Raw genomic sequence first — 9,476 nt, forward strand, 5'->3', positions numbered from 1 at the left:
AGTTACAAGCCAGCCAGTAATTTAATTGGGGAAAAAATAAGTATTTCTGAAAGTATTCAAATGTTTGCATCTGCACTGTTTCCCTCATTGCCTTTGAAATAGAGACGAGGTATAGAGCACTTAAGATTTCCGGTTTCTAGACTGTCACTGGTGTTTAAATTAAAATGGCATCACCAGGTGAGTTCTTTCATATCACATATCACACCCCATTGCATTTTATTTAATTACTCCTTTATTAAGCCTAATATTTTATGATTTAGTAAGTGCTTTGATCTCTTCAGCATAGACCCCTTTCTTCAATTATTCTGTTACAGTCCATAAGATCTAACTGAGAAGTAGTTTAGTCAATTTAGCTACAAACTGATGAACATTCTCCTTCATTATTATGTTGCTTTTGAGTCTCTGGATAATCTCTGCCAGTACACCATACTCCATCTGAAATTCAAATAAATAACTAACTGCATCTTTCCATCTTTTAGGGAAATAATGTGCATGCACTGAACTTTTGCTATTACTTTTGTCTTCACTGCAGACAGAAGTAAAACTTGTTTTTCACATTCATCATAAGAAAATTATCCATTTGACCACTACCATTAAGAATGCCAGCCTTCACCCAAAGAGTACATTTTTTTCCCCAAGAGTGCAACACAGCCTTTCAATATTACTGGTGCAAACAGTACAGATATAAAGAACACCTGTATTACTAGTGACACCAGCATCTAGATAGCATTGCATTTTTCCCTTTCTTTTCTAGCAGTCTTAGAATATAACAAAATATTTTGTCTACAGAGTCACTTCTAGGGAGAAGATAAAACTGTTGGTGTTCATGAATACTCCCTAACCCTATACCTATTAATCTGCATGGGATAGCATCTAAATCTAAAATCAAGATTTAGGTTTGCATTCATTCATTAATTCTTTATTTTTCTAAACTCTAGCTTGACAAGCGCCCTGATTATTTATGCCCATATTCATCAGTATTCTTTCTTGTGCAGTGTGAGAAGCAGGTAACTGAATTATAACACATACAATGTGTTTGTACCCACATTTTCCTTGTGTAAAATAAGTTTTGCCAGCTGATTCCTTTGCCTCTGTGGCAGCGACCTCAGGTGTAGTGCTCAAATCTTAGTACTGGAGTTACTCTAACTTGTGTAATATAAGCACTTATCAGAAATTACTTATTGTGGTTTTTGAAAACAATGCAGATATTTGTCCCAGAAAAGAGATTTCTGCCAAGAAGCCCAACTGAAACAATGCACCTAAACACAGCATTAATGTTTAATATGCAGAACAGCAATCCTCATGCCTTTACACAGTCCCACAAAAAGGGCTAAAAAGCATGAAAATGGTGCAAACCACTGCTGTTGCTTTGATTTGTTGTCTTTACCAATTGATGGGCTAATTATTTGAATCTATTCTGATAGAAATATACATATTTGAAAATAAAGTAATTTTCAAAATCCACATTTGAATAGCAGTGTAATAAGACAAAAAAATGAAATGCATTTAATAAGTGTTTAGTGATTAAAAAGAAAGGATGAACTGCATAACAGCTTTCCATGTGGTCTTTTTACAATATGATAATAAAAGAATTGAGAAACCCCAAATGTAACAGAATTTAAGAACATGGAAATTTACATCTCAGAACTAGCATATATCATCTATATCTCCCATGTTTCTCATTGTTTTTCAGACCCCAGGTCTTTCTGCTGTGTATCAAGACCCGCAGTCCCACTCACCTTTTCCTGTCCAGCCAGACTTCCTGAAACTATTAGCACTATGGCAAAGGTCACGGTTCCCAGACTGTAAACCCATGGCATCTGGTTGAATTTGGGCGGATTTAGTAGATAAATGCCTTAAATCATTCTAAGATGTCAATGACCAAACCCCAAAATGGCTAAATGAGGTTTTCCTCAGATGCACCTTGTTTACTGCAAGTTGGTATTAGTGGGACACTTACAGGGGGCCAACCTAACACTAGATTCTACAGATACATCATGTGATTATGAACTGCTTAATGTGTGATGTTTACCTCAGTAGTCCTTGGAGGACTTTTATGATGTGAACATCTGAAACCATAAAATTGACAGAGAAAGCCCTCCTCCTATGTTTCATTGCAACTAGTAGGACAATGTAACTATACCCCCCACCCAAATCCATAGCCTAGTGTTCTAAATGTGGTGAGCATTATGAGACTAAATGATTCAAGAGTTTTGAGCACATCTCAGTTGATTAAAATTCCACAGTTTTTTATGGAATAGTGAGCATTTTAGTTATTCTGACTTACATGATCAGGAATGCAACAGTTGCAACCTTTTACTTTTCTGAAGGTTACACTTCACTCTGCACATTATGAATGAATTGGAGTCATTGATGTATTCTATGGATCTATTCAGTTTTTCTTGTCCAGAAATGTAAATTCATATGAAGATACACATATATGCCAAAATTATAGAAGACAGTGGAGGAAAATGAAATGTCAGATTTTGATATATATTATTTGATAGTAGCCACCAGTTGCTGCCATTAATTTAACAAGTGATTTTTCTTAGCAGCTCCCTGACATAAAGGGGAAAACTGTGTCTTAGTTCTTTGTGATATGAGTTGCTGCAAACAGAAGGAGGATTTTTGTTTACCTTAGTCTCTACAACTGGGGTTAATTCCTCTAGCTGTCATAATTCTCTTGAGGTGCTCATTAGACTTCAGGCCAAAATATGTCTGATAAGAGAGCCATTTTAATGTACAGCTGTAGAATAAATCATGCTACTTTATTGTTACCTTAATAATATTTCTTCCGTAACTTTTTGTTTTGTTTTGAGGGTTTTCTGTTAACTATTACTTTTTAACATAGCATCTGAAGTAATTGATTTGAATCTCTGTAAAACAAAGATAATTTTGCATACTACAACATTTTAAAACCTATAATACATTAGCATTTGTTGAAACTTCCAAAACTATAGCAGTTCTGTTTCCACAGAAAGTGTCAGTTATATGCTGGTGTTTGTATAAGAGCCCAAGTGATGTGATTTTTCCTGCTGATTCTAATGAGGAGAAAGTATTTTTGGATTGTCAAGCTCATAGAAATCCCCACATACAGATATGTGTTTTAGATTTTTTTTGTAATTTTCAGAATATTTGGCCATTGCAATCCCACTGTGAGAGTCAGTGTGCATTGGAGAGCAAAACAGAAACAGGTCCATGACCTAAATGGCTTTCTTGATTGTTTTTGATTCTGAATAAGGAAAAAGCATAAGTGGAAGTGAATAAAGGCAAAGCCATTTGTGCGATTTGAAATTATGTTCTCTACGCACTGTAGCTATCCATTTGGAGGGGCTCCTTTTGTCTAGTTTTATGACTTGTGTCTGTAACAGCTGACAAGATCAAATCTTCAATTGGTTTTTTTTTTTTTTTTTTCTGAACACAACTTCTATAAAGCTAGGAAATACTATCTTATTTTATAGAGAAATCAGTGAAGAACATGCACGTTAGACAATATGACTGTGCAATATAGGACACCATAGCTGAACCAAATCTGGAATGTTTTCACTCCCAAGTCCACCATCTTGCTCCTTTGTAACCATTTTCTCTTGCCTGTTTTCCTGTAGAGACTGTTATGCCCCAGTTATCTGTTATACAGATATGTTAAACCACACCTGTGATTCCGAGAGTTCAGTTTATTAATGGTGCCCACTTATGGGTGGGAGTAGTATGCTGCAGTCACCTTATCCATTTGCCATATCTGACTCTGCTCATATTTTATACAAATTACAAGCGATATAGAAGGGCTGGGGGAACATATGGTTAATTATTTTTTTCCAGACACCCTTTATCTTTTCTCAGAGAGTCATTCTTCACCTACAGAGGGAGCATAAGGACTTTCATTGCTGTGTTTTGTCATATGTGGCAATCATCAGTTCTGCATTTTATTTTTTACCCATTACTTTATTTCACTTGTGGATTCTTTAACATTCTGCATGAATTCCACTTTGGCTTATTTCAGTTACAGAACCTGCATTTCTATGACTGGAAGAAATTCAGAGGCAGTACCGTCTTTAGATATCCCCAGCACAACAGCATTGAATCTGCCTCTTTGTAACAGATGTGATTCATTAGACTTGTCTAATGGATGGCACAACCTCCCCAAATGGCACAGACGTAACTAAAACATGTAACGTGGGGTTAGGAACGAGTGGCCAGAAATTCTTCGAACTGGAATAGCATGAATTCCTCATAGCGTGGGATGAAAACTACTGTTAAATTCTTCCTTATGGATGTTCCTTGGGTAATTTCTTTCGCATATTCACTACTTTTTTACTGATAAAACATTATATCTGTTAGCTCTACACACTGTTGAAGAGCTCTCAGTCCATTAAATATGATACGTACATGAAAAGGCATAAATTCCCACCAAAAGAGCGGAACCCTGTGTTCAGCCCTCCCAGACAACCTTATTAATACTGTGGAAATGTTCTCTTTGGGGAATCTATGCCACCCCCTTTCTTTCTTGGTCCAACTATTTTTACATTTTCACATTGGAATGCAGTCAACAAATGCACTACATTTTCTATTTTACTTAGAACATATATAAGCTGGTTGGAAATTTTTCATTAGTATCATTTTCTGATAGAAAAGGCACATGAAAAAAAAATTACTTTCTGTTTAAGCCAAATTAGAATATTTTGAAATGTTTTGTGTCTTCAAGAAAAATGTTGAGTTTCCCCATCAGCTTATTGCCTTTTTTAAGTATTATATTTGGGTTTCTGCCTTCCCAGATGAGTCAGGATACCTAGAAGAAAACATGTTATACAATTCAGTGTTGTTTTTCCTCTCATGTGCTTAGATAAGTAAGGAAAATGCAATCATTCAGGATGGGTTCTGGGATATATAGTCAGCTCCAAAGTTTTGGGGTAGTATTACAAAAACAAAGTTTAGCTTTGAATTTAACTCAAAATGAAACTAAAAGTGAAGTCAGCTAATTAAAGCAAACTGAATTTTGCTTCATGACCCATTTGGAAATACCAAAATGTGTCCTTTTGACTTTTTCTAAATCTCCATCCATTCTGGATCAATTAATTTATAATTTTCATTTAATGTAGAATAATAATTAAAAAAAAGTCAACTGTCGTGATTTCATTCAAAATCTTAAATAATGAATAAACTATTCAGGATGAAAAATTCTACTTCTTTTTTTTGCTCTGCTATGTATAAATCTCTTTATAAATTACATAGTGAATCCTACAGACATTTCCTTAATATCCCTTGCAATATAAAGATACTGTCAACAGTGTTTCATTTCTTACATTCAATGAGGCAGAGGTCCTCTGCGATCAAAAGTTTAATCATTATAAAAGGGGCAAATGGTAGTTTTACAGTTCATCTTAATTCAGGCAATTCTGACCTTTGGATTAAGAAAAAATACAAAGCTTCTCCAGCTGAGTTCTGCTGTCTGTACCTCATTCACCATGAAAGTTAATGAGATAGGGCGTACTGATAATCATTTTGCTTCATTAAAGTTGCCTCTCAAGTCTAGATGTTGCCAAGTTCTCCTAAGTCTTTGCTGAACTCTGGTGAAGCTTAGAAGTGCTTGGCAGTTTCCTGAGGCAACTTTGAAATTGCAGAATGACTGCAAACTAGTGATGAAGGAAAGATCTGTGCATCATAATATCTATGTCATGTGACACTTCAGAGATTTGTGATACCTGTTACACTGCTTATCTCTCCTTTGCAACTTCAGAAACATTCTTTTAGCAATTTCTAGTCTTAACAGTTGGACACAAAAGCAAACTTAAGAAGTCTTCTTATGTGGGTTGTTATTCTTTAATTGAGATAGTGCACCTTCCCAGGAGATTATTCCAAAGACCTAGTATTCCTTCTGCCAACTATGCATCTGATCTGAGCTTCCATTTACCTGGTCGCTGCCAGGCATCACCCTTGAGCAGCTCCCACTTAATTCCCGTCTCTCCAGTCCCAGTCTTCTCCAAATTTCATGTATCCTGGTCCAGCTACTAGAATTTTTTCTTTGTCCATTGACAGCATCCTTTATTAACCAGCAATCTATGTATATAAATCTGCCTCCCTACTCTTCACACGCCTGGCATTTCTGCTTTCTATATTTAAAACAGATTTCCCCATTTCTTGGACCCAGAAGAACAAATGCTGGAAGAATGGGAAAGAAAGGTTCCTTGCTCTTATACAGTGCAGATTCAGCACTGCTAACTCTCTAAGTTCATCTGGGCCTAAGGCTTTAATAATAAAATATGAATTGAAGCTTTGGTTATCATAAGCACAGTAAAAGTCATATTGTTGACATAAAGGACGCACCTGCTGTACAGATTTCAACTCCCAAGCCTTTGTGGACAATAGTTTCGCAAACAAAAATGTATTAATTTGATTCAGCATAGGCAAAATGATGAATATGCTTTCTCCTCAGAGGTTGAAGATCTGTTTTAACTTGCCTTTCTTGGAAAAGGCATGCATTGTGGAATGTCTCCATCCAAAGTTTTGCCTAAGTAATGGGTTACTGCACAAGCTGTCTGTGAATGGCACTCATCCTCAGCAATAGCTGTTGCTAGGAGGTTCTGTGTACTAAACTTGATGCCTGCCTTTGGCTATAAAATGCTTAAGTAGTTTTTTTCTGTTTTTCCTAAGACGGCTTTGCAATGGAATTGAAATCAACATTGAAAGTGATTATCACTATAGTTTAATAGAAGGAAATTTGATCACCAACAGCTCCAGTGAAGTGAAGGAGTCTGTGGAGTATCAGTGTTTAACCACCAATATGCTTGTCAGTGTATTAAGCAGAGAGGCTGTTCTTCAGTCTGCATGTAACAATTTTTTTAACATGGATAAATCAGATCTTTATCTTGCTTGATAGGGTTCTAAATTGCAATTTGAATACATTACACAAAAGTTATACTGTCGACTGACTTTGTTGGGTTAGGATCTCAGGACTAGAAAGAAAATGCTTGGTGGGAAAGAGTGGTTTTCTGTGGACTTTTGACTTTGAAAATAGAACCAACTAATAGGGAAAATAACTCTAGTACGCGATCCCAGTTGCTGTCCTTTAATGATGAATACTCCCCAATGCTATATTTCACTCATTGATAATTTCCTGAAACATATACCAATTTGCCAAAGTACCTGAGCAGGAGAGAACGAACTGCAGACTTCGGCATAGAGTTGGATAAACTCCAGCTATACTGCCGGATAGTCTTTATCTGTTAACTATGTGTCTGTGAGCATTAGGGGTAGGGCTGCTGGGCCGTGGGTGGGAGGCGAGTGAGCAGCTGTGTGGGTCTTAGCTGCCAGCCAGGGTCAACCCACCAGAAGAATGGAGAAGTTTTATGAAGTAACATATGTACTATGTACACATGCATTGGTAGATGGTTTTGATCTCTACCTCCCATGATTCCTTTGGCTACAAATTTGTGTAACCTAAAGGGAGGATTTAAAAATTCAACATTTATTTCTCAACACTGGCTACTTTTGGCATCTCTACATGAGTTTAAAATGAAGCACATCTCTGAAGTGACTTGAAACTGATAGGAAACTGAAAAAAATTGTTTCCAAATTGACAAATTCTACCGGCCTTTCTACACAGCAACTACATGTATTTATGCTGAGTTCCCCAACCTGTCGTTGGAATAGTGTGCTGCAAGTTTGATTGTAACAGAGGATATATTTTGTTCTTACCTTTGCCACATGTGCAATCTCTGTATTCCATTAGGTCACAAAACAAAATTGCTTTTCTCCATCTGTGGATTATTCAACCTTTCACAAACCTGCCATTTCCTTGGTTAACATTAGAAGCTGAACTTGGTAGAACAGTTAATTTTATTAAGGTGTTGTCTGTGAATTGCCATACTTTCAAATGTTTGCTATAAGTTGTTTTTTTTTTTTTAAAAAAGTGCATTCTTATTTTTTAAATACAAATCTTCAAATTTTGAAAAGACAACGTATCACCCAATCTCTGTAATAAAACTGTCTCGTATCCTTTAAAGCACATGTGTGTTTGTGTGGACAAATGGCCCATTTTTTCTTGGTTATCCATTCATTTTAGCTCTTCTAATCATCACCTTAAGTCTCCTGCCTGTTTGTGGGTTGTGTACTGCTTTCCTCTCCCTTAGGGTGATGTATAGTTCTAGCAAGAGAAAGGTCAAATTGTGATCAAGAGAAGCATAATAACTTCACATATCAATGTACATTTCTTCTTTCTTGACAAATGATCACCATTCCTCCTGAAAATTCCCTGCATCACATGGTCCACTTTGACCTTTTGGTCAATAAATAATGCATTCTCTCCAAAGTAATTGAACTACCTTATTTGGCTGCAAAATCCCTTATACCAGAAAGTGTGATACACAGGACAGTGAAAAATTACATTGTGGAAAGACTCCAGCTTTACTATAGCTTTTGGATGAAGACAGATTCCTTCTTATTATAACCTTTTTTTCTCACTACCCAATAACATGATTTGAACCGAACGAAAATACCTAGCATTTCATAGACCAAATGAAATTGTTTCTTTTTAAGGATAATTTGGACAAGTGTCTAGAACAAAAAGGATTTCAAATCTGTTGTTTTGTTGTTTGGGTAGTTTGTTGTTTGGGGTTTTTTTTTTTGGGGGGGGGGGCTGGTTTATCACTGCAAAGTAACTTGGTCTGGGAACTTTACATTAATAATTTATCATGTTAATCAATAGCAATTTGTTAGCTGTCTCGCCTAACATCCCCCACCTTGAGATGAAGATCAACATTAGACCTAACTTGCAAGTTCACAACAAAATTGACAAGACCTATTCACATGCTAGATGATACAACCTTCCATAGGGTTTAGGACCCATTTCTAGGTTTTAGGAGAGACTACAGGAGTTTGTGGAGGCTATAGAACTATTAAGCATTCTAAGAGCGAAATATTCCACACTCTAAGACCCAATGGTAAGATGAATCAGGGAGAGAGCCGATACTGTAGGGTTTCTGTCTGCTTTCAAAGAATTTTTTCCTACAGACAAGTGACCTTTTCCGTTTATTTGAACAACAGGATCAAGACCACAATAAATAAACCACCAAAGCTGAGCTGTTCTCTTCTAGTATTTTGAGTTATTTTAGTATTTTTCTTCTGTAAAATGGAACCTAAATTTAAAATCCTAGACTTTCTCATGGCTGTGTTTCAGTGTTTTCTGAAGAGATCCTTGATCAAATAAACACTAGTTGTTTTTAACCTTAACTGTGAGTTAATAAAGTGTTTTGCCTGGAAATAATACAAAATATTTCCTACAGCATGGTACTGAGTAGTTCAGGAACACATAAATCATACTGAAACAGACTGATGCAATCACACAGTATTGTTTCATGATAGACTGTTGTGTTATAACTAAGCATTCCCTTGTGAAAAAGTACCATTTTTCTTTGCTTTCTAGGATTTTTATTCTTTCTTTTTTTCTTCTTCTTTTTTTTTTTTCCTTTTTGTAACAGAAA

This window comes from Balearica regulorum, chromosome 1, assembly GCF_011004875.1.
Source record: "Balearica regulorum gibbericeps isolate bBalReg1 chromosome 1, bBalReg1.pri, whole genome shotgun sequence".
Lineage (NCBI taxonomy): Eukaryota > Metazoa > Chordata > Aves > Gruiformes > Gruidae > Balearica > Balearica regulorum.